Here is a 26,387-nt window from a genome sequence, read left to right as displayed (position 1 = left end):
ATTACTCCTTGTTCTGTCATCTGGTACCACTGAGAACAGTCTAGATCCATCCTCTTTGGAACCCCCTTTCAGGTAGTTGGAAGCAGCTATCAAATCCCCCCTTCATTCTTCTCTTCTGCAGACTAAACAATCCCAGTTCCCTCAGCCTCTCCTCATAAGTCATGTGTTCCAGTCCCCTAATAATTTTTGTTGCCCTCCGCTGGACTCTTTCCAATTTTTCCACATCCCTCTTGTAGTGTGGGGCCCAAAACTGGACACAGTACTCCAAATGAGGCCTCACCAATGTCAAATAGAGGGGAACAATCACGTCCCTCAATCTGCTGGCAATGCCCCTACTTATACATCCCAAAATGCCATTGGCCTTCTTGGCAACAAGGGCACACTGTTGACTCACATCCAGCTTCTCATCCACTGTAACCCCTAGGTCCTTTTCTGCAGAACTGCTGCCTAGCCATTCGGACCCTAGTCTGTAGCGGTGCATGGGATTCTTCCGTCCTAAGTGCAGGACTCTGCACTTGTCCTTGTTGAACCTTATCAGGTTTCTTTTGGCCCAATCCTCTAATTTGTCTAGGTCCCTCTGTATCCTATCCCTACCCTCCAGCTTATCTACCTCTCCTCCCAGTTTAGTGTCATCTGCAAACTTGCTGAGAGTGCAATCCACACCATCCTCCAGATCATTTATGAAGATATTGAACAAAACCGGCCCGAGGACCGACCCTTGGGGCACTCCATTTGATACCAGCTGCCAACTAGACATGGAGCCATTGATCACTACCCATTGAGCCCGACAATCTAGCCAGCTTTCTATCTACCTTATAGTCCATTCATCCAGCCCATACTTCTTTAACTTGCTGTCAAGAATACTGTGGGAGACTGTGTCAAAAGCTTTGCTAAAGTCAAGGAACAACACGTCCACTGCTTTCCCCTCATCCACAGAGCCAGTTATCTCGTCATAGAAGGCAATTAGATTAGTCAGGCATGACTTGCCCTTGGTGAATCCATGCTGACTGTTTCTGATCACTTTCCTCTCCTCTAAGTGCTTCATCCTCTCCTCTAAGTGCTTCATCTACATTATCTACATTGTCTGTACAGCATCTAATGAAGCAATGAAATATGCAACAATTCAGCAATAGAAAAGACCGCACTTTTAAATTAGCCCTAATTAGAGATAATTATCTTGGCTGGTTTGATATTTCTATGTAATGAGCCCGAGTTCTCTTTCATTAAGGCTTGGTGTGGTCAAATAAATGAAATGACTCATTGAAGATGCACAAGTACCTTTTATTCCGGATTTATTTTTACATTTCCAAGAGCTCCACTCTTCTCTTTGATGCCATTTTGTTTGATTACAGATGCTGGCATTTCTGAGAATGGCCTGGGTGAGAACAGTACAATTCCTGCAGCTTTCCCACAGCCCTCTCCAATGGGGCAGCGAGGAATCGGCATGGGACCAGAACTTGGATCCTATGTATTGTCACTAGAATGCTGCAGGTCTCCACAGTGCTTCTATGTCCTGCTGGCCTGGTCACTGAGGGCTGGACACGGAGCCCCAGGACGTGCTCTGTGCTGTCATAACTCTGGCAGTCCTGCAGCCCTTCCTTGCTTCTGCGTAACAGTCTGAATAGTGATCTGATTTCTGATTGTTTTCCAAGATGACCCCCTTCCCCTTCTCTTTCTTGGCAAATTTGTCACTCCAGTCCTAAGTGTGACTGAGGGTGTCCCCAGTATAGCAGCACCCAGCACCCCACAGACTTACTGCGTAAATCATATACTCAGCACAGAAGTGATCAGGAGTCTTGGACTCTCTGAAAACATTATTATCTCTGTCCATCCTTCTGTTGTATTTCTAATGCACTGCCCATGTATTTAGCAGTCTATCATATTTCTAAGGTACTGTGTACTATCTGATGTCTGTCTGCCTGTCTTTGTGGGGTATTTCTAAAAGCTCCTAACACTGTGTGTCTACCTGTCCCCGTACTGTGTCTCTACTGTAGCACCGTCTGTCTATCAGTCTTTGGTGTTTCTAGAGCACTTATCACTGCAACTTCTAGGTGACCTGTGATGTCACATGATTACCTTTTACATTCAGTAACCAGTAATTTGCAATAGATTCTCCATTTCTCAAGGGAGCTTTAACAGCCCAGCTGGTGACAAGTTGCCAGGGTGAAGTTCAGTGAAGTGTGACAAAAACAAGCCTCTGTCCCAGAGCGAGGTAGGCTTTACTCTCTCCCTCCCGCTTCACACGTCCCTAACCCGCAAGGTGCAAAGACACCAATAAAGTGAGAGTACAGTGTGCTTGTGTGAAAGCCCCCCCATACTGAACTGAGAGATGCTAACCCGCACCTGCACCCCAGCTGAAAGAGAGAGAGAGCTGTGGCAAAGCGGGTTTTGCTTATAAAGAGGCCACCTAGTAAGTAAAGGGCTACTGGCTACAAACTGCCATATAATTCTGTCAGCACCTGCTTTATGGGCCCGAAATGGGGCAGAGTGAAAGGTTTCCTTTTCTTTATGACTCATGCCCAGTCCCCGTTAATGAAACAGCATGTCCTCCCCCCTTCCCTTCTCCTGGCTTCCTCCTAGCACTACTGAGCCCAGGGCTTGATCAAGGCCTGATTTCCCTCCCTTTCTTAGTGCAGGAAATCACTGGCTAGTTCGCTGAGAACAATGTATTCTGTGCACTTCCCTGGCTTTCGTCGCTTAATTGGAGTGATGCCTTGAGGTCCCCTGGCACGGAGCGGAAGGCCGGTGGTGGCAGGCAGCCAAGGTAATTATGGTTGAATGGTCCTCTCAGAGTCCCTGAAGAGTCTTTACGAATCATTGGGTAACGGCTATAGTTCAAGAGAGCACAGTCTTTGGGGAGCTTGTATAATTACTGAGTTTTGAGCCCTCTCTGGCAGCACTTCCCTCGTTCCCCTTATCCCCTCCCCTGCCACCCTCTTTCTCCCACCTTCTCTCCGACGCTGTTTAGCCACATCATTGATGAGAAGGGCCAGTGTGTGCTATGTAATAACAAGCCTGCATTTGAACTCTTACTTGTAAGGTTAAAAAGGAATAACTACTTATTTTCTAGACTGTGTCTGTCTTCCATTCAAAGCATGGGGAGGGGCGGCCCTGCAGATGGCACCCTGTTCTGGGGAAACCCAAGCAAGGGCAGAGAGCATGCTGAGTGGTTCAGAACAGGTACTTGTGCCCATTTGGTCTGCAGGGCAGCCCCAGCAGTGGAAAAGCTGCAGGGCATGGACCATGAAACTAACAACAGGGGAAATGCAGGGGAACAGCTTCAATGACCAGTAGATAGAAAATAATGTTGCAATATCCAATTATATTTAACACGTGATATGGAAGTTAACACATTAGTGGAAGTTCCCAGATGGCACTATAAATTTGGCATAACTGACTGGACAGGTAGCTAGCTCTTGGAGAAATACTCAGTGTTGGCTGTGGTGCAATTCTTTTCAGATTTGGAGCATATCATTAGTAAATTTTATGCCTTGACTGAATGTCACTCTGACTGTTTCCTAGGTGCTGCCGACAGATTACAGCCACATAACCAAACAAAACATTACATCTATCTATGATACTTAACTGTCCCCCATTACCAGGGTATTTAAGCTTCTCACAATCTTTAATATATTTATCCTTGTTATAACCCGGGGAAGTAGAAAAGCACTAGGAACAGAGGGACAGAGAGGCTAAGTGATTTGCCCAAGGTAAAATCCAGGAAAGCTGTGGAATAACTTCTGGTCTCTGGAGTTATAGGCTGGTGGTGCCCTAACCACTGAACCACCCTTTCTCATGGTGTCAAAACAGTATCTGACAAATTAGAAGCATAAGTTTTAATCAGTTGACATTAGCATTCGTGTGGGGAAGATCCCCTCAGGATTCTTCACCAGAAACATAAAAAGAAGAGCATGGCCCCCTGAGAACCCATACTAATTCTTACACTGTGCATGCTGGGCCAGAACTTTGGGAGGATACCCATTCAGTGCAGACACGTGCAGTACAGCTCGTAGCCATGTATCGCAATACTGAACCTCATTGTTTTCATTTAAGGAGAATATAGCTACGTAAGCCACAATAGCACCAAAGTGCAAAGGCCTCTGCGAACCTTAACAGAAATAAATGCAAACGACATTACAATAAGAGAAAGGAAAAGTCTCAAGCTCCCTGGAGCTGGCAAACTAAATGATCAGCATAACCTTTTCCCCCTGAAAACAGCAGGAACGCAAGACTCCCAAAAGATTGACTCTTCGGTGCCTGGGGCATAGGTGGAAGAAAGGGCAATGGCAAAATAGATAAGAGGATGTCAGACCCCAGCGAAATTGGGAAGGCAGAAACATAAACTAAAGTAGCAGATGGCTCAGACAGCCAGGCAGTCTCTTCCTTCTGCTTCACTTCACGAACCGTTTGCCATTGCAGCCTTAGGAATTATGCAGGTCTCCCCTTCCTGCTTCTTCTGTCTTGAGGCCTGAACCCTGGGACTTGTCAGGCCAGATGTTCAGAAGTGCTCAGCACCAAGCAACTCCCATAATCCAGCAGAGGTCTTTTGAAGATCTGGCCTCAGTTGTGAGTGATGAGCCCTTCTGAATATTCTGGCCGTAATGGACATGAAACCATCTCACTGCTGGAATCAGCTCATCACAGTCCAAGAGGAGATTCCTTTGTGCTGCCAGCTCACGCAGTTTGCATACAACTCCTGATGAGTGGTGCTGCAGATCTGGAACACCCTCCGCTTGGCAATTAAAGGAGGCCTGCTGGAGCCACCTTCACTGGGAGTGCACACATTCCAGAGATTGAAACTCTTTGTCTGTTGCAGGTCAGTGGAAATGCTGAGTCTCAAAATGTTCCAACCCCTCTGTGTTCCTAGCAGTGATAGAAACCCTTACATAAGCAAGATGAGATGTTGCTATTGCAAGGACAGCAACCTGACCTGTTGTCAGGATTGCAGGTATAGAGAATAATTCTGAATTTATGGATGGTACGCTTAGGTATACTGTCAGTGACAACAGACCAGGAAGCACCAGCTCATTGTTGGACTATGCTGACCGAAGCTTACCCACGGGAAATCCAAGCTCAATCAGGATGCCCCAGGGAGTCATAAGAGCCAAAACTTCAACATCCACAACTAACATAAGACTGTGTTTACAGAGTTTATTCTATATGAGAAAAGGTGGTGGCAACCCACCACCCTGTGGGCCAGTTCAGGCCTGGTGCCTGGGGAACATTTGCAGCAAAGTCTGAGGAGTTGCACTTGTTTACTTCAGTTTGGAATTTGCCCCATATGTGCTAAAGAAAGTGTGAACAAGGTCACTTGAAGGATTCCCTGTCCCAGGAAGTTAGGAGTTCAGGCCACAGCCTATATTCATGAACAGCAACATTCATTCAGGGCCAGCCAAGATCCTCAAATCTTCATGAGGATGGGCAGAAAATGAAGCCACGTGCCTCCCCTTCTTTCTGTTTGTCAAAGTTCCTCTTCTTCCCTGCACCAGAATGGGGCTGTGTGTGGGGAGGTGGGTTTGTATCAGCCATGATCTGTATTGCCTGAGGAGAAGTTGGGTTTTTTTCTTACTTTTGAAGCTGAGTATTTGAAGGATAGAGTATTCAAGGTAGGAGCCACGGTGTAGAAACACTTTATGTCTTTGGCAGGATTTCCTCTGCACATTGACTCCAGAGATATGAATTTTCTAATCCAAATCAGCAATCATGCTTACAATGATCCACGTCAAATACAACCAAAGAAGCTGTCAGCATTGATAACAAAATTGTATTCAAGATCTCTCCTTTCCACACTCCAGGATCCTCCGAATCCAGGTGGCTTTCCCCACCCACCTTCTCCCCACTTTACATTTCTGTCCTTAAGGTCCCACCTTACTGCAGTCTCCGGCCAGGCAAAGATGGTAGGACAGGACTCTTTGGGGGAAGACCATAAGTGCTGCTGCTAGCCAAGGTCTGTTAGCAAGCAATGAGTGGTACATTAAGAATAAGCCATGTATCCACTTACCTACCTAATCTCCCTAACCATTTCTCCCATGGTATCTGAGCACCTGAGAAAGGTGAAGGGATGCTGTGTGCACACTCAGGAAAAAGGAGAGCTTGTGAGTCTAGTAGATGGGATTGGCTGGCAAACTACCTCTCAAACCATTCCTGCCTCTGCCTCTGGTGCTCTGTGGCCAGGGCAAGTCAATTAACTACTCCATGACGTCGTTTCTCCATCTGTGCAGTAGAGCTAAGGTTGCCTACCTGCCTCCTAGATGGTTGTGAGGAGTCATTTATTTTTCATACACTACTTTGGGTGCTTTAGATAGAGTATTCAAATATTAATATTGACACCAAAAGATCCGATTCACGTGAATTCAAAAGAAGCTTCTTCACCTGGGGTTCAGGTTGGAATCACCTGTTGCAGGCAGCTCCTGGTAAAGATTAAAGTAAAAAAAAAAAAGGATTTTAAAAAAAATGTAATTATAAACTGACTGGACTGTAGAGTGGCGACCCAAGCAATGGTTGGCTAAGGCGCCAGGTATGAAGTCTCTGGAAATGCCCTGCCTCACCCATTAACAAACCCACATGCTTGAGTGTTGCTTTTCTCTTCCATTTCCAGTTTATGATGGTAATAATATCCTCAACACAGAGCAATTGCTGTGGTCCCTAAGACCCCTCTGTCACACCATCAGCTCCACTCAGTTGGTCATTAGTCCCTAGGAAATGCCCTGCGCTACAATTATTATTGTTTCATGAAAATCCCCAAAATGTCAATTACACTCCATCATTCCCCCACCCCCACCCCGGGCATCTCATGCCACAGCGCATTACCAGAGCCAGCATGAAGAACAGCTTCCCCCACGGCCCCAGCTTTTCCGAGGTGAGGGCCTGGTCACAAGGGTGGTGCGTGCTTCTTCCCACGGCAGGGACAGAGCTCCTGCCGATTACTTGGTCAGTCAGGTGGCATTGGACCTCCCCCAATCCCATAGTTCACTGCCAGATCCCCATAGATGCATGGGAGGCCAGGGTCATATTCACAGAGGGCCTCTGCAGCCACACTGGCTGTGATTCCCTGCATTCCCAAGGGCCCTATCAGGGACGCCTGTTGTCAGTGGCTGCTCTAGCACCCTGGGTGGAGGGAACATTGTGGAAATGATAATACAGGCTCAGGCTATCTTGCCATTTGCTGGGACTCTCTATGGGGCCTGAGTTCATTCCTCCCAGCCCCATCCTGGAGCTGCCCACTGCTTCCCCTTCCTACTCAGTACACATCCTCCACATGTGGACATTAGGCCATTCTCTGCAAGGTCCCAAAGGGCGGGGCTGGGGATAGTGCTGCAGAGATGGCTGATCCCCTTGTCAAATGGATGGGGGAGATGACCTCTATCTGTTGATATGGAGGCAGTGAGGGAGGTGATCCCACCCAACACCATGGAGCATCTCCAGACAGTGTGACTTTAGGGCCTGATTTCAGAGGTGAATTTGGCCCGGGGTTCTTATAAACAAAGCATTTTCTATTACAATGATGAACATAAGTTATGTCATTATGATACTTGGCTTCCTTCTTAATTTGCATATATAAATTAATTCACATGTCATTAAATCCTCACTTGTCTTCCCACTCCCCGCATTGGTGGCATCTCCCCTTAACTCTTTCACTGCCATGCAATAATCCATGCAGCAAACACTGACTAGGGGGGGTTGATGTTTGTTAATTATTAACACTGCAGCTTGGAAGGGGCTGCTGTATTAGGGCCTAAGTAGCTCCTATGTGTTTCTGTCTCCTCAGAATTGATCAAAGCTACAAATGTCACCTGCAGTTTTAACCAGTAGCAATTCTGTGCTGGATTGTGTACAGAACGGCTGTTTTGTACTAGGAAATGTTTGCTGCTACTGTGTGAGTGCTACACAGGCTCTTGTTTAGATTTACATTTCAGAAGGAACAGGCCTGCCAAGTTTAATGTTGCACATCTCATCTGCTCAGTGTATTTGCATACAGTTCACAGCAAGACAACATTCCAGCTCTGGGTTTTTTTGTTATTTTGTTTCTGTTGATTTTTTTCAAATGTTCTGTGCTGATGCCTTTCTATTCCCTAATTCCATTTCTCTGGCAGATGACACAGGCTCTTATTCAATCAAACCTTTTAGAGTCCATTGGTTTCAGGCGGATGTTGGCTTTTTGGGACAGCGTGGAGACCAAATGCGGAGAGAAAATATTCCCCCACTGCTGTGTACTATTGCCACAGGAGGGGTAGGATACCTGCAGGGATTTTCAGCGTGCTGGGAGAGGTTTCCAACAGGAAGTGATAGATGCGACAGTGAAACCTGACACACTTTCGACCCATTTATCAAAGTGCCTGCAGGTCCCATTTCAAGGCTGGCAAAACAATAACTAATGCTGACCAATGAAAATCCATGTGTGCCATGTTTGGAAAGTTTGTTTTAGTAAAGAAAAATAAGCAACGTGCAAACTTAGTGATGTGTCTTTCCTTGTCCTGCTACTTCCCCTTTGAGCAAGGATTTGGGAGAGAAATGAGAAGTTCTAATTCCCAGGAAAGAGTTCCTTTCTTCTCCCCCACCAGGACTCTGGAACAACCAGGGTAGAAGCAAACGCTAGATGAACTGTTCCAAGAGTTACAGCCAAGTTTTGCATACAAAAAAGAGTAGATATGATTTTTTGGAGGTGTGAGGGAGACTTTTTTTGGATGATTTTGCCTCTATACCATCCCTACTGAGCTGGGCCATAGAGCAGAATAATCCCACCCATTTAACCCTGTCTAGCACCTTCCCCATGTGCCCCAAAAATGTTATGCAGCGATTTCCTTTGGCATTAAAGCTGAAGGCGGGAGTGCCACCCAGAATTAACAGAACTGCAGCAGAATGGATATTAGCCTCTTACAGAGGGATAGCAAAGGGAATTGAGTGCAAAAGATCAGACACTGAGATTCTCATTAACTTTTGCTAACACCTGAATGACTGACAGACACTTGCCTTTTCAGATTATATTCTGCACATTTCCAGTCTCTGACCTTGGGTGCTCTTCAGCCCCTGTTTACTTAATATGCAATGTCTCCAGAGCTAAGGCTATTCAGTGCTGCAGTCTTATCTGAACTATACTTAAAGAGGAGCATCCAAACCCAGAAGCATCTGTGAGCATCTGTGTGGAATTTCAGATTTGCTGTCTGTGTCCTTAATTCCTTCTTCCATTTCTCTCTCTCTCTCTCTCTCTCTGTGCCCTGCCATCCTTAAACTGAGTGAATAGCGGAGAATTCAAGATTGCTAAAGGATTTACTGCTGCTTCTCCTCATGACATGCTCCCCTCTTCACACTTAGAAAAGCCAAGGCACAGAGTGTGGGAGAAGCCAGCTGTAGTGCTAAAGATGCCAGGCAAAATTTGCACACAGCTGGTGGCGTACCTTTAAGGCATGACCTTTCTGGACACACTATGGCACTTTACGTTATGAGGTAATGGGTAAAATGCCTTTAGACACTGGCACATCTGGCCCATTGTTCAAAGTTCATGCTTCAAGAGCATCAGACAAAACTTGGCGAATTGTGTAATATAATAAAAGAGACAGGAGGATCTTGGCTGGAGCCCTAGCTTTTCTCCTCCGCAGGCCCAGATTCCAATGTGCTTTATATTATACATGAGAATGAATGTGATAGGTTTTCCTACCAAACCCTTCGGAACGTGTGTGCATTCAACACATACCGTTATGCCCACCTAATGTGAGTTGCAGTCTTTGCAGCAGAGAGAGGCTTAGCACGGGAACAGCAGACACTGTGGCAGGTTGGGGCTTTGGGGGAAACTAACAGCTATGTGAGGGGTCCAGGCCTGGAATCAAAGGAGGTTCTACAGGTTGGGATTGAAATACATCAGCAGGACTGTGCAGGGGGAGCCCAGGGATACCACAGGTCAGCAATGAGGTTCATTGGCACAGAGAGAGAGAGAGAGAGAGACAGAGTGTGTGTGTGTGTGTGTGCGTGGGTGCACACACTGACCCCATGACCTGATCATGAAGGGTCTATACGTTTTGTGTACAATATAATTTATCGGCTAATCATGCTTATCGAGGTAATAATGGAAGTTATTGAAGCTGTAATGGGCAATAGGAGAATATAAATAATTGGGTTAGTAAGCCTGTTTTATTGGTGTGAGGCCTAGTGTGCGAGGTTTGGTAGTAGTCATACTAAGGCTGGATTTTTTTTAGATAGAATGACATAGGCCTGAAGGATATAACCCAGGTCACAATTTATGCCTTCTCCTTCTGTGCAAGTAAACAAGTGACCACAAGTTCACATGTTAGAAGGGGCTTGGGGGCTTTTTCCAATATGGTAATTAGGCAATAACTATGTGGTTAGACCAAAACAATGTATAGGAATTATTAAGAAATGATTGATGCAAGTTATTAATATTAATGATTAGAAGCTTAGGGATATCCAGAATGCCACATATAGCATTGGGTAGGTATTAATCTTGTTATGGTCACAGAAGATGATTAAAAATGGTTGTGTATTCAAATGGTTACAAAAAGAAGGGGTTGAGAAGATCCAGTCTAGTTCTCTAATTTTTGGGTACATTGGTTCCCTGAGATGACGTAAACTGAATTAATGTGCTCCACTTACTTTTCCTTCCATCTTTGTTTCTAATGGTCTCCACAACATAAGATTGTAAGTATGAACAATACAAGAAACCACTTTACTGTACTTATTTAATTCTTATATTTATGTATCTTGATTTTTCTGTTTTCAGTTACGTTTGTCTGTATTAACTAAAGCCCCTAACTTTCTCTGTGTTCCACCAATCTTATGTTCTTAATTAACTCTAAGTAGTCACCTGGAAAGAAACCTGTTATCTGTGACAAGTGCATATTTCACCCCAGTGAATAATGTTATAATTAGCTATGTGTATGTGTATTTTGGGACTGAACACTGGAGTAGCAAGTGTCTGGATTTCCCCCATAGCCATCTGTCTTCATTAGCTCTTTTCACTAATAGCAGCTCCTCCCAGATTTTTAATACAACCTTTTGGGGATGTGGCAGGTGCTCTTTAATCTCACCCACTGACAGACTTGCTGATGTGAAGCCTTTCCCCAAGTTCTTTTCTCTAGTCTTTGTTCCTGGTGTGGTTTGACATTTCTCTCACTGCAGTCACAGCCGCTCCAGGCTTCTCTCCACCTGCCCTGTCACAGTCTCCTTAGTAGAACAGCAGCAGAATGTTAACCTTGTTAGATTTCCTGTTTGTCTTTTGTTCTTTCTTTAAAATCATCTCCTCACCTCTTCCCCAGTGGCTTTTTGCTCTTCTAAAGCCAGGCTGTGATTGTTGGAAACCCTAGGAAAGGGATCTAATACAGCTTGAAAAATGGAAAATGTTCTCTGTGAAGCCAGGCCAACCCTTAGGGTGTGAATGGCCGAAACCTGCAGCAGGCAGCCTCTGGCACTGCAGGATTGGAGATAGAGAGCATCTACAGCTCTGACCAGGTTTCTTGCCTGGACCCTCCTCACTCTGCACTATAAATAAATAAAGATACAATGTTGACTTTGAATACCCCTCTTTCTATTTCCTTCCCCCCATTTGTCCCAAACACAGAGAAATCAAAAGTTAATAAAGATCTGTCTACTATATAGTACAGCCCTACAATAAGAAGAGTGCAGTTGATCTCCAAGATATAGGTGTCTGCTGTGAAACACTCCTAGTCATGAACAAGCTGCCTGAACAGAACTGGATAGGGCCCAGGACTAGTGAGTGTAGTTGTGCACAGAGGAAAGACAAGCCAAGAGGCAGCTGTAGTCACAAGGCAGGTAAGTGCTTTGCTGAAGAAGTGATAGAGTTCGCACTACAGCCAGCTGTCCTGGGATCTCTGATTAACTCTTTCTGTGCTTAGTGCACAGTGAGGTGGTGTAGGCCAGGAATGAGGGGCATTAGAAGAGCTAACAGGGTTTGCTGGGGATTCCCAGGACTGGACTAATTGGATGGAGAAAATAGCTCAAACTATGCCTAGCTCATAAATAAGTTGCTTTCATGAAAATGTATCAAATTAAAGTCTTTAAAATAACAGCAGTGAAAAGGCACCGCTAGCAAAACTCTGCCTCCCCTTGTTGACACTGCAAGCGGTAAGATCCATCTCAGCTCATCCTGTTAATTAAAGTTACTGAGAACTCTCCTAAGACCTGGCTGTGTTGCTTTTAAGCATTCCTGTCATAGGTTAGTCAGCTCCACAGCCTTGGACTAGACACGTATGTGGCTAACAAGAATAACCACATTTACATTAGCTAGAATAAAAAGAAAAAAAGAAGGATTTAAACCTGCGTACTTCAGGCCATAAGCCAAGCACTAACTGATGGGGACTAAGGAAGGAACATCTCCAAGGGTCTGATTACTATATAATCATCTACTGTGTGGGTTCTTGCACCTTCCTCTGAAGCCACTGCTACTGCTGAAGACAGGAGACTTCACTATTTGGATCCCTGGGCTGATCCAATGCAGTAATTCCTATGTTATAGAATCATAGACATTAAGGTCAGAAGGGACTATTATGATCATCTAGTCTGACCTCCTGCACAACCCAGGCCACAGAATCTCACCCACCCACTCCCGTAACAAACCCCTGACCTATGTCTGAGCTACTGAAGTCCTCAAATCGTGGTTTAAAGACTTTGAGGTGCAGAGAATCCTCCAGCAAGTGACCTGTGCCGCACGCTGCAGAGGAAGGCGAAAAACTCCCAGGGCCTCTTCCAATCTGCCCTGGAGGAAAATTCCTTCCCGACCCCAGATATGGAGATCAGCTAAACCCTGAGCATGTGGGCAAGACTCATCAGCCAGACACCCAGGAAAGAATTCTCTGTAGTCACTCAGATCCCACCCCATATAACATCCCATCACAGGCCATTGGGCATATCTAGTGCTAATAGTTGAAGATCAGTTAATTGCCAAAATTAGGCTATCCCATCATATCATCCCTTCCATAAAGTTATCAAGCATAGTCTTGAAGCTATATGTCTTTTGCCCCCACTGCTTCCCTTGGAAGGCCATTCCAGAACTTCACTCCTCTGATGGTTAGAAACCTTCCTCTAATTTCAAGTCTAAACTTCCTGATGGCCAGTTTATATCCATTTGTTCTTGTGTCCACATTGGTACTGAGCTTAAATAATTCTTCTCAGTCCATGGTATTTATCCCTCTGATATATTTATAGAGAGCAATCATATCTCCCCTCAACCTTCTTTTGGTTAGGCTAAACAAGCCAAGATCTTTGAGTCTCCTTTCATAAGACAGGATTTCCATTACTTGGATCATCCTAGTAGCCCTTCTCTGCACCTGTTCCAGTTTGAATTCATCTTTCTTAAACATGGGAGACCAGAACTGCACACACTATTCCAGATGAGGTCTCACCAGTGCCTTGTATAATGGTATTAACACCTCCTTATCTCTACTGGAAATACGTCGCCTGATGCATCCCAAGACCGCATTAGCTTTTTTCATGGCCATATCACATTGGCGGCTCATAGACATCCTGTGATCAACCAATACTCTGAGGTCCTTCTTCTCCTCTGTTACTTCCAAGTGATGTTTCCCCAGTTTATAACAAAAATTCTTGTTATTAATCCCTAAATGCATGTTCCTAGAGTGCAGGACAATTGGCTGGTCAGAGGTACAAAAGCCAGAGGTTTAAACAGCCACATTGCCCGTAGGCCCCAAAACAGGATGATCCACAGCCCATATATTAGGAACAAATAGCAAACTGTCCCTTTGGGGCTCTGTGCCTGTCAGACCCCAGCTACAGGGTCACGGAACCCAAGTGGCTGGGCTGAGAGTAGCTGAGAATGAAATTTAGAGGCTCCTGTCAGAAACAAACTCAAAAGACAAGAGGCTGGAGGCGTCTCCATCTGTTGAGTCTGCAGCAATTCTGGTCTGTATTTTTACCCCAACCTGCCCCCAGGAGATTATCTAAATATCAACACACCCTTCTCGCTGGCTGGATTTATCCACCCCTTGGCTTCCTCCTCTCTCAGTTCCACCTCACTGCCCCTAGTAGTAACTGGTCTCGCCTGAGCCCAGCTATGCTCCTCTCTCACAAGCCATGCAGTCAGTGCAGAGGAAGATTTAACCCTATCCTTGCCAGATATTGGTGCACTCCAACCCCCCGGAAAAAAAACAACCTTTAAAAATAACTACCTAGTGCTCAAGTCAACAAAGTACAAAGATGAACGAATTCACCCTCATTGTAGCATTTCTGCATCCCCAAGCAGTGCAGAGCTGGCTGCTTTCATATTTCCATCACTGCCCATGAACATGGAGTTTTCTACTGAGTGCACAGAGAACCACAGCCTGGTGTCTCTGGCCAGAGAAGCACTTGTGTGTGATGTGTGAGTGACTATATCCTTCCTGCTCAGCTGCAAAGTATAGGTGAGCAGGCAAAACAAAAGGCAAAGGTCAGCCTGATAGAGCTTGGGAGACCTCCAGGAACCAGGAGTGATGCTGTCCCATGCCCTATGAGGCCTGCAAAGAAGGGAATAGGAAAACTGGTTGGGCAGAAGAACTGAGCCCATAATCTGTGCCCAAAAAAGTTCTAGAAAACTCAGCTAAGTATTTTAGGGCTACCCTCAAAACCACATAGCAACATCAGCAGGTGGAGAAGGCAGCTGCCCACTCAGGAAGCATATTATACCCTTGCTTTAGAGACAGAGCTGTCTACTGACTCACTCCCAGGTGCAACTCAAATGTTGGTTTTCCTGTAGAACCCTTCAGAGTTTGGAGTTATCCAAGAGACCTGTAAAAACTTGCACAAGGAAGCCAGTCTTTCTTGGGTTGGGGTACACCACCATCTGAGGTCAACTGGGATTTACAGCTCCTTGATTGATAGGTTGAGGGGTAGGGACTGTGTGTTCTCAGCAGACGGCCCTCAGCTTTGGAACTAGCTTTTTCCTTGTAGTCCAAATCAGTCTTTTGACTTTTTGGACATAATGCAAGATGCATATGTTTTTAGAGGGTGCTGGTTTAAGAGTGGAGGTTTTCGTCTAAGGATTCCAGTGGGAAATACTTTCAAGCATCTTTTGGGCATTCCGGGGAAGATTCTGATTTCAGTCACACCAGACTAAAACCAGAGTAACTCTAATGAACTGACACTGGATAACTGAGTTCAGATTCCCTCCCAATATGAATTTGGTTGCATATGTTGTCAGGGTTTCAAGAAGTTGTTGATCAGCACGGAACAGGTGAATGACCAAATGATCTGAAAACAAAAAATCCCCTGCACCTTTGAACTTTCTGAGTTCCATGGGGTGCAGAAGCAAAGGCTGAGAAATACTCAGCTCCTCAGCTGTTGTAAATCAGCATAATTAACTTGAATGGATCTACACTGATTTACACCAGCTGGGGATCTGGCCAACAGAGAGGAAAGGCTGTTTTCAGTATACTTACAACAAAGCTGAGCTAGGGGAAAAAAAGGAAAATCCTGCAGAGGAACAGCCAGGTCTCCTAAGATTTCTACCTCATAAAATGCCTTGAACAAGAAGTCCCTCTGAATTATGCCCCCCTTCCTTTTGCATCCCTGCACCGGGCTGCAAGCCCTGCAAACATTGGGCTTCCTTCACTGTGCAGACCCGATCATGTATCTGAGATCTTGGCCTTAAATAAATATGTGACTATGTACCTAAATAAACCTGGTGTAGGCTGATAAGCAGGGTAATGGCTAGGGAAGCCGGGCCTGACCTCAGTGACATTTCAAATTAGTTCTGCTGCATTGGGCTGGGGCTTTGAAGTGATTTTGCTCTGGCTAATGTGGCAAGAAACCTTAAAATGCATCATGTGAAGAGTCTCTCTAGAGCTTCCATCCTCTCAGGATTAACATGCATGCTTGGCACACGGTTAGGAAAGGTCGAGAGTTCAGCAAATGATGCACACAGGAGGCAATGCTTGGAACAGCTCCGTACTGAGTTGTGACCCCATCGCAGATGCACTGAGAATGACAGGCACCAGCTGACATGAGTCGAACTCTGAGGGGGTGGGGAGGAGCTGTGTGGCACAGCCGCATGAGGGCATGGAAAGCTGGCAGAAAGGAACCATATCTTAGTGACCACGAGAGAATGGTCCACAAGGATATTACAGGCGGAGTGTGCAGGGATAACATCATCTGTGAGCAATTCTGCATATGCAGGCCCGCTTACTGTAAGCCAGAACACTAACCTAGTGCCCCAGGGGAGTGAGTGACCCCTTGCGGTTTGTCTCATACCTTCAGGAGTCCTGCCAAGCTTCGTACTAGTTGGTTATGGGATCATTTCACATCTCAAAAGAGGAGCAGAGTCAGCTAAGATGGAAGGCCTTCGTGGACCACCCCAGTCCTGCTGGAAGTCGTGTGAGTAGCGTAGTTCTGAACCACTGCTCTAGCATGGTGCTAAGAGGCCTTGTTGTGCCCCAGGGAGGGGAGGAGAACCCAAGCTCCTGCTCGCCTGTGATCAATACAGATCTCATTGCACTTTTTACAAGTGAAAGGGGTCTGGCTCAAGCGATCTTGTCAGTTTCCTGCCTGGGTACACGCCTGTGATCAATACAGATCTCATTGCACTTTTTACAAGTGAAAGGGGTCTGGCTCAAGCGATCTTGTCAGTTTCCTGCCTGGGTACACTCTACCTCCAAAACCCCCACTGCATGTTCAGCAGGGTACGATATTCTTCTCTTCTTCCTGTATTCAGCTGTTGTATAGTGCTGTTGCCTTCTGCTAAATAGTTGTTACTTTCTACTCCAGAAGTGGCTGCATTTCAGCAGTAGGGGAAGTGAGCCATATAGCATGCGTGTACTGTTGTGTTTGTATATTGCATACAAAAATATATTAAAGAATGGCAAGGTTGCAAAGTCCAGCATTCCCAAGTTAGGAAATGCCTGAATTAAGATCTCCTCTGCAACTTTAAATCAGCCCGGTGACATATGCATTATGATACAGTCTTTACTTAGATGACAACATACTATTATTTCTTCAGGACCATATCTCTGATACCATGGCAAGCCCCTGCCAAATTTCAAGTCCCTGCTCACAACCTCTCAGCAAAATGGATGGAGGTATTTTGTCAACATAGCAAAACAATATATTTTCCCCTAATCTCATTCTGAGAAACAGCTGAACTATTTGTGCTGACAATTAATCGCAGTTAACTCATGTGATTAGTTCAAAATATTAATTGTGATTAAAAAAATTAATTGCAGTTAATCACAGTTTTAATCGCACTGTTAAACAATAGAGTATCAATTGAAATTTATTAAATATTTTAGATGTCTTTCTACATTTTCATATATATTGTATTCTGTATTGTAATTGAAATCAAAGTGTATATTATTTTTATTACAAATATTTGCACTGTAAAAATGTTAAACAAAAGAAATAGTATTTTTCAATTCACCTCATAGAAGTACTGTAGTGCAATCTCTTTGTCGTGAAAGTGCAATTTACAAATGTAGAATTTTTTGTGTTACACAACTGCAGTCAAAAACAAAACAATGTAAAACTTCAGAGCCTACAAGTCCACTCAGTCCTACTTCTTGTTCAGCCAATCGCTAAGACAAACAAGTTTGTTTCCATTTACAAGAGATAATGCTGCCTGCTTCTTATTTACAATGGGCTTGTCTACACTGGCACTTTACAGCGCTGCAACTTTCTCTCTCGGGGGGTGAAAAAACAGCCCCGGGAGCGCAGCAAGTTTCAGCGCTGTAAAGCGCCAGTGTAGACAGTGCACCAGCGCTGGGAGCTACTCCCCTCATGGAGGTGGTTCTTTTAGAGTGCTGGGGGAGCGCTCTCCCAGCGCTGCGCCGTGACCACACAAGCCGTGTTAAAGTGCTGCTATGGCAGCACTTTAGCGTTGCCAGTGTAGAATAGCCCAATGTCACCAGAAGGTGAGCACAGACATTTGCATGGCACTTTTGTAGCTGGCATTGCAAGGTATTTAAGCACCAGATAGGCTAAACATTCATATGCCCCTTCATGCTTCAGCCATCATTCCACAGAACAATGCTTCCATGCTGATGAAGCTCGTTTAAAAAAAAAGCGTGAATTAAATTTGTGACTAAACTCCTTGGGGGGAGAATTGTATGTCCCTTGCTTGGTTTTACCCACATTCAGCCAGATATTTCGTGTTATAGCAGTCTCGGATGATGACCCGGCACATGTTGTCCATTTTAAGAACACTTTCACTCCAGATTTCACAAAAACGCAAAGAAGGTACCAATGTGAGATTTCTAAAGACAGCTATAGCACTCGACTCAAGTTTTAAGAATCTGAAGTTCCTTCCAAAATCTGAGCAGGATGAGGTGTGGAGCATGCTTTCAGAAGTCTTAAAAGAGCAACACTCCAATGCGGAAACTACAGAACCTGAACCACCAAAAAAGAAAATCAACCTTCTGATGGTGGCATCTGACTCAGATAATGAAAATGAACATGTGTCGGTCCGCACTGCTTTGGACTGTTATCAAGCAGAACCCATCATCAGCATGGACACGTCTTCTGGAATGGTGGTTGAAGCATCAAGGGACATATGAATCTTTAGTGCATCTGGCACATAAATATCTTGCAACGCCGGCTACAACAGTGCCATGCGAACGCCTGTTCTCACTTTCAGGTGACATTGTAAACAAGAAGCGGGTAGCATTATCTCCTGCAAATGTAAACAAACTTGTTTGTCTGAGCGATTGGCTGAACAAGAAGTAGGACTGAAGGGAGTTGCAGGCTCTAAAATTTTACATTGTTTTATTTTTAATGCAGTTTTTTGTACATAATTCTACATTTGTAAGTTCAACTTTCACGATAAAGAGATTGCACTACAGTACTTGTATGAGGTGAATTGAAAAAAGACTATTTCTTTTGTTTTTTTACAGTCCAAGTACTTGTAATCAAAAATAAATATAAAATGAGCACTGCACACTTTGTATACTGTGCTGTAATTGAAATCAGTATATTTGAAAATGTAGAAAATATCCAAAATATTTAAGTGGTATTCTATTTTTGTTTAACAGTGCGATTAATCGCGATAAAATTTTTTAATCATGATTAACTTTTTAAATCTCTTGATAACCCTAATTTAAAATAAATAAAAAAATTCAGCCTGAGGCAGATGCCCAGTATGGCAAATTTCCACCTGAACAGCTGAAGTTGGGCAAAAGTATAAGCAACTGAAAACAGGGTTTTATAATGGAAACTATCTTGCAACCTTAACTATAGACACTTATATCTGTGCCACCTCTAATACTCATATATACACAGAGTAGTCTGTGAAGTGTATTGGGATCATTTAAGATCTGAGATCCTATATGCTTATGTAACAGGTTGCAATACTGAACACAGCTTGGAAAGGGGAGAGAGGGACACACACAAACACGCAAAGTCCTACACAGTCTAGTCTGCCAGTGACAGACATTGACAAGGATGCCATTATAAGCATGAAACCAGATGGCATTAGTAAGATTAGCTCAAATGAGGGCTGTGCCTAAGGCAAACCTGCGTATTTTTAACAGGGCCACAGACCATTCATTCACGGCTTATCCTGCTTTCCTTTGAATCCTTCCCATTTTTCTGTCTTGACATATTTGTTTTCTTTCCTTATTAAAAGACTATTAACAGTCTGATTAATGGAGAAACACTGGTGGGATTTGTTTCTCAACCACCAAGTCTGATGTAGAACAGCCCCTGTTTGAAATAATTAGTTGGCTGGAATTGTTTGACAGAGGGAAAGGGCTACCCTCCCCATTTAGTTCCCCCCACGCCTGCCCCAGGGATAGGGGCTGCTGAGGGCAAGTACATATGGCAGTAATTTCATGGCACAGTCTGTCTGTCAGTCTGTCAGTACTGTGTCACTGGAAAGATCTTTAACAGCAAAACATGTTAAGCAGGAAGAGCTAAGTTCTGAGGTGAAATGAAAAGGGCTGTAAGTTACACATTGCTAAGTGGATCTACAGAGTATAAGCTAGCATAGAAACTCTCACACAGTACAGGACTATGTCACTGCGGTTTCACCAGTGTAAGAAAAGACAGATTTTTCCTTGGAGAGTCTGGAAGAAGGTGTACATTATACCAGTTTCCTAATTCTCCTTTGCACCACTGTACACACCGCCTATGAATTTGGCCCTGGGTGTCTACACAGGAGTGTGCTTGGCATCTTTGATTTCACATCTCTCATGAGACTGCTGGTTGGGCCCTTGTTCCCACCCTTGCCTACAGTATTAGTCAGGGGATCTGGTTTCCCTCTAGTCCCTCAGCCTGAGATGCACACAAACCACCAGCCAGGGATGCATATCCACTTCCTTCTCACCAGAGCAGTTCCAGGTGCAGCTCCCACCAGGGAACAGAAGTCTTAAGGGTCAAAAAGGCAGCATTCCTCACCTAAACCCCTTACTACTATGACCCTTCTTTGTCCCTCTCATGTGGCAAGACCATTGTTGTAGCAACTGGGCTTTGCAGAAAGGGTGCAGGTGGGTTCAGAGGCAGAAGATCCATCCTCATCGCCAAAATATTGTAGCAACCAGGCAAGATACTAACATACTTCAACAGGACTTTATTTTTTAAAGTGGAAACCTCTTTACCAAGCTGCTGCTGTACCCTCGGTGGCTCTCACTCCGCCTCCTCAACTTCCCCCCCACCTTCCTGTTTCCTGTCCTTTCAGACTCCCAGCAGCCAGTGCTCCTAGTTCTAATAATCACAAGCAGCATCTAAAAACCACAACCATACATAGAAGTTTCTTAGTCTGTCACTGCCTCTGAGCTAATGGAGCTGATCTTTGGCTTGTGATGCCCCAGGTTTCATCCCCACAGATGACCTGTTCAGGGGCATCAGTAAACTACTTTTAGCGACTTCTCATTTGGGTACATCACATCCATGGAGGGCCCTATGGCTGCAGCAAGCATGTGTTCCCAGCTAACAGTCTTCAGACCCAACTATCTTAGGTTCCAAATCTTCCCGCAGAGACATCCTTGTCTCACAGGAGGCCAGGAGACGTCACTTCCCTAGGTCCCTCCAGGAGACTCAGCAACCTAAAGTGGATCATCCCAGGGTATCAGGCAGCTTCCTTTGGGAGTCTGGGATCAGCTCTGGGTAGACATGAGATTCATTCCTTTACACTGGTCCATTTGTGACCATGCTGGAAATATCATATGGTCAGCCTCTCCCAGAGGGGGGCAGCACTTCAGCTGCAACCCAGGATTGATGCAGCTGCAGAGGAAATGAAAATCAACCCCTATTATCTACCTATTTCCTCACTCAGAGGGCCAGAGTTGTGACCTTGAACTGAGCTGAAGGTTCAGGCTGGTTGGTCATTGTACCTCCCCCTAACTGTGACACTGCCTTGCAATGCTGGAGGACGCTTGCTCTTCCAGTGAGCCGGGGTGAGAGGGTGTGGGCATATCAGGACTGTCACCCGCAAGTTATGGGAGGGTAGTGACTGAGGTGAGCCACATCTCCTGCCTCTTTTAGAGAAAGGTGAGCCTCTTTTAGAGAAAGCACCCATTATCCCCCCCGCCCCCCCCGTCACATGGCAGTGCTGTCAGTCCCTCGCTGTCACAAGTGCTACATTCAAAGGCAAGCTACTGGGGGCACAGAAGAACGTTATGCTCTGGCACTTGGGAGTTGAGCTGAGAAGATTTCATCGGATCCACCTGAACCTCTCTGGTTCCCCAGAAGCCCTCTGCCCACTGATATCACTGGTTGCTCCAAAGCTACCTCCAAAGCTACCTCACTAATGGCCAACTCCCCACACCACCCGTACAAAATGTTCTGGTGCTGGGCTTCCCTCCAGGAATGTGGCTGCACGAGCTGGATCTGCTGCTGCTGGGGTGCTGTTGGTGCTACTGTTTGGGGCTGGAGTGCTATTCAATTGACTTAAACTTCACATTTAAGCCTTTCTTAAAATCCCAGAAAATTCAGTCTGGGAGAAAAGTGATGAATGACCCCGCACTCATTTTTGATTCAGATTCATTCTGGGTAGAAAACAGACCCGAAGAGCATTGCACCCCCTTTTACTGTGGGTGCATTTAATACTGTGATCCTGCTTCTCCATTAACACGTGTTATTTACCTCTGTGCACAGTGGGTGTAAAATGCAATCACATTGGGATACTCCATTCATTTACACTGGTGGTAGCAGCGTGCACTGACTTGGAATGGCTGAACAACAGGATGCCATGCAAGGCAGTGGTGAATCAAGCCCTGTAGGTTTGCAGCACTGAATAAAGAAAGGAGGAGTGTGTATTTCAGTAGCTTTGGCTTGCAGAGCAGTTAGCAATTGGGGAAGATGACTCCCTGAGTGACTGCAAAGAGAAATGGGCCTGGGCCTGCAGCCTTCTGAAAGTCCTCCAAGACCCTTGCCATTCCATCTAAACGGGGATTATTTTGTCCTCTGAGAATGGCTTAAGCGCTAATAAAAGCCATTAAAAATTAATTTTCCACGCTGTCTGTTGGAGTTTCTTCCATCCCTGGAATGCGCTCAACAAGCAGAACTGATAAGCAAAACCTAAACAACGTCTTCCATGCTAATGATTCTTTCCCCTTTGCCACCCCCATCACATAGGCACGCTCGCACCAGCCAGGATTTCATTATTAGGGGCTGCTGTGCAATTATTAAAATTCCATCTTTCTTCCTTTCTTATAAAAAGGAGATTTTGTTGGCAGCTCATGCTCCTGAAAAACAGCACATACTAAGGAAATTATATATACACACACACACACACACTGCGTCTCTGCCTCTTTGATAGGTCTTTCTGCATCTCCACACTACCAGGAGAGAGTTTTGCAGAGGGTAAGGTCTGCAGAAGAAGAAAGGAGCAAAGGAAATAGAAGGGTCCCAGTGTCAGCCATAGGGCTGTGCTACACAGTTCTGCACAGAGAGTAATATTGGCTCAGGTGGACTTTTCCTTATGTGTGTGAACAATCCCTGCCCTGGGCCAGAAACGCTGCAGGAGGCAAAAAGGGAATCTCCAGCATCCCCATTTGGTCAGCTCTAGGACCAATGTTAATGTCCTCTTTAGCAGTCTGCAAACTGCTCCTTCATACAGAGGGAAAGTCTGCTGCAGTGATGAGAGAAGGTGGAAATAGGGATACTGCCCCTTCAGCATTGGCCTTTGGGCTGCACAGTTTAGTAGCAGACGTGAGTAAGTGGCAAGCAGGAAGTGTGAACAAAAATGTCTTTTTTAATTTGCAGAAGAGTGGAAAAAACAGTGACCTTTCGTGCACACGAGCTCGCTCAGGAAATAGAAAAGGCCTTGAATTCCCTCTTGTAGCCAGAATAGATACTGTTGTATCCTAGGTCCTGAGATCCTGGTGTAAATATAATATGACTCAAATAACATAAAGAACAGGGGTGTGTCAGGATCACTGCCCCCATTTCTACTGATAGAAAAACCAAGGTGCAGACAGTAGGAAGTGGCTTCCCCCAGGCTGCACAGTCACATTGTGACGAGTGCAAAAGCAAATCTCCCCGGCATAACATCCCCATTACTGCTGGTTTGGAAAATAAAGATGAGTTTTTGTTCCCACATTGTATGTGTGAGGGGAGGATATGGCAAAAGTTGGTTTTGCAGACATGGCAAACTTTCTCTTTCCTCAAGACACCCTCCCAGGAAGGGAAAGCAACTGCCTGGGCCCAGCTTTCTTGCCTTCCCCGCTAACTCCTTTGTAAAGACCTAGGGAGGGTGTACAGCCAGGGAAAAGCACAGATACCCTATTCCCAGCCATCACCATATCTGAGGCTGCCTCATTCACCTTGGAGCCACCCAATTAAAACTAATTAGCTTTTCCGCCATAAAACCCCAAAGAGGGAATGGAGAAAAGCCTCCTGCCTTGGACAGTAATGAAGTTAAATAGATATTTATTTATCCTTTTATTAGACAAACCAATTATAATTTTACGCTTGAAAAAGCTAATTTTTAAATGTGGTGTCTGAGCATATGTACGTACTAATGTAATATATAGCCAGACGTGGCCTATAACAATCCTGCCTCATTAACAGCATGGTTACGTTTATATTTAAATATACTCTAATGCACCCATTCATAAAACGATAATTAAAACTAAGCTGAAATGCAGCTATTAAGACTAAAATCTCCTTTATGTATAGCCTCTGTTTTTCTTTTGGAATGATAAAACCTGGAGTAATTGCCAGTGTTGGGTGAAGTTTTGCTTTCCCCACTGCTCTGACCCTCTGCGCCTGGGAGATTAAATGTTGCTCTTTCCCATAGATTTTCTTATTGGTCTGATAAAAGATATTCTGCACCTAGGTAAATCTATTTGTGAATATATGCATGGGTTTGTTTAATGTATATTTAGTGCTGGTGAAAGCTGCCATATTGGCAGCCCTGGAGACTGAAAAGGCCTGCCTGTCACTTGTTTCCTTTCTGCATTTGGGTAGGAACAGAGAGGGGTAGTATTCTCCAAATGCTACCTGCCTCAGGACTGCTCTAACTTACAGTCTTTTTCCTGGGGCCTCTAGAAGCAGAGAATGCCCATAATGCTCCGGCAATGTCTCTGAGATATCCCTACAATGGGGCTGGGAGGAGGGCCACGTTAAGTCCTCATGCTCATTCTACACCTGCCACAGAGCCTCCTTGCTCTGGGAATATTCTCAGGGGGCTGTTTTTGCCCACTTTGAGGCCTAAGGGGGCATTAGGGAAAATGAGGGTCAGGCCAAAGGTCTCTAGATAGTCACAGTACAGGAAATGCAGTGTGAGCTTCTCCCACCAATGTGCCTTCTTACCTGCCCTGAGGGGAGAACTCCTAGGTCTGGGAGAGCAGTCTATTCTCCACAGAGCATTTAGTCCTTGGCCTCCTTGTTGAGAGGCCCAGTGAGAGGCACAATTAGTGCCAGCTGTGGTGGTGGCTTTGGGATGTGGACACGCATCCTGCTAGGAAGTGACACAGCCAATTTATCTTGCATAGGGGCCACTGAACAGTCATCAACTGCTAGTCACTATAAGCTGTGGATACATAGGCATTGATTCCGTGGGTGCTCTGGGGCTGGAGCACCCATGGGGGGGAAAATGGTGGGTGCTGAGCACCCGTTGACAGCCCCCTTATCAGCCCCCCCTTCCAACCCCAGCACCTACTGCCGCCGGTGGGCCCTGCCCACCGCAATCACCTGTTTCGCAGTGTGCAGGAGGCTCTGGGTGATGGGGGAAGAGCGAGAATGCAACGCGCTTGGGGGAAGGAGTGGAGTGGGGGCAGAGGCTGGGGCAGAGCTGGGGGTCGAGCAGCACATGGGAAAGTCGATGCCTGTGCGTGGATGGATTTTAAAATGAACCACTTAGAGGGGAAAGGCATGATCACCAGACCCAGCTCTAGAATAACAGACCAGCATGTCTGCCTCAAAACTCATCAACAACCTCACAATAACACACCAGTGTGTGAAGCCCGGTACTTACCAGCGACCCAGCAATGACAAACCAATGAACACAGCCCAGGGCATAAGAATAACAAGCCAATCAGCCCTACAATAACAAACCAATAACTACAGCCCAATGCCTCAAGAGTGACCGCACAATAACAAACCAACATGTACATACCTAATGGAGAAAAAACATTCCTGTGAGACAAGAAATTTTGGGTTCAAGTTTCCAAAGGTCTATTCTACACGCCAGCAGGTGAAGCAAACATGCTTTAACAACGCTAACAAAACACCTGAATAGTGAGTCTATTAAAGAAAAAAGAAACAGAGAAAAGCCTGTAGATACACAATGTGTTGTTTTGAAGCCTGCGACAAAAGGAATAAGAGAAATGATAATTAAGCCACGCTGGCCCTCAGCATTTGCAAATGCCTAATTGGAAGCTGGAGGCAACTGGTAATGAGGGGGTATGGTTTTGGTTTTCTTTCAATAATCACATGTTTAGTGCGTCTGTTCCAGGGACGCTGCGCCTTCACCTTTCTCTCCAGGTCAGTGACCAGACTGGCTTGGAGCCAGAAGCACAGAGTGTCTTGGGAGCATAGATCCACTGCATGCTCAAATGATCTCTTCCCAGCACAGACATTGAAGGGGCAGGTCAGTGCACAGAAAACAGAGCCCACAGTACTGTTAGAGTGTTGCAGTTTGGCAGCTGCATTCCTCAGTCATCCGCAGCATTTGATTCCCCATAAAGCACTATGTCTGGGTCAACAGGCAGCATCCTGGCCTCTGGGGCAAAAAGCCATGAATTCAAGTCCCTGCCTGGAGCCAGGGTTGCTTTCCAATGCTGAAAATATAGGGTAGCACTTCGCAGAGATGCCTCACTGAGAGCCTTTTGGAGCACCTCGGTAGGGCTGCCCAGGGACCAGTTAAAGATCTGTAGGGCTCTTTTTGTACAGCGTGAGAGATAATCCTGTTGTCCTCCAGGGATCTCAATTAAACCGTGTCTGATGTCCAAGTCCCTGTGTGAGCTATGGCTGAGCACTCAATGGCTGCCACTGATTCT

At 45.4% G+C, this 26,387-nt stretch overlaps 1 long non-coding RNA gene across 2 annotated transcripts in view; it reads left to right on the top strand.

Annotated features, from left to right (window-relative positions):
- Positions 1–26,387, top strand: part of LOC142073296 (uncharacterized) — a 43,788-nt gene that overhangs the window by 2,733 nt on the left and 14,668 nt on the right. The window contains exons 2-3 of one of the 2 annotated variants that reach the window (XR_012670098.1): positions 2,632–2,764; positions 16,216–16,332. This is a non-coding gene — a long non-coding RNA (uncharacterized LOC142073296). Of the gene's footprint in view, positions 1–2,631; positions 2,765–8,093; positions 8,396–16,215; positions 16,333–26,387 lie in introns of those variants that run through there. The other variant, XR_012670099.1, reaches the window with a different exon arrangement.

This window comes from Caretta caretta, chromosome 9 (assembly GCF_965140235.1).
Source record: "Caretta caretta isolate rCarCar2 chromosome 9, rCarCar1.hap1, whole genome shotgun sequence".
In the NCBI taxonomy this organism is placed as follows: domain Eukaryota; kingdom Metazoa; phylum Chordata; order Testudines; family Cheloniidae; genus Caretta; species Caretta caretta.
Note: the sequence above shows the minus strand (reverse complement) of the source record. Positions and strands in the feature narration are given on the sequence as shown.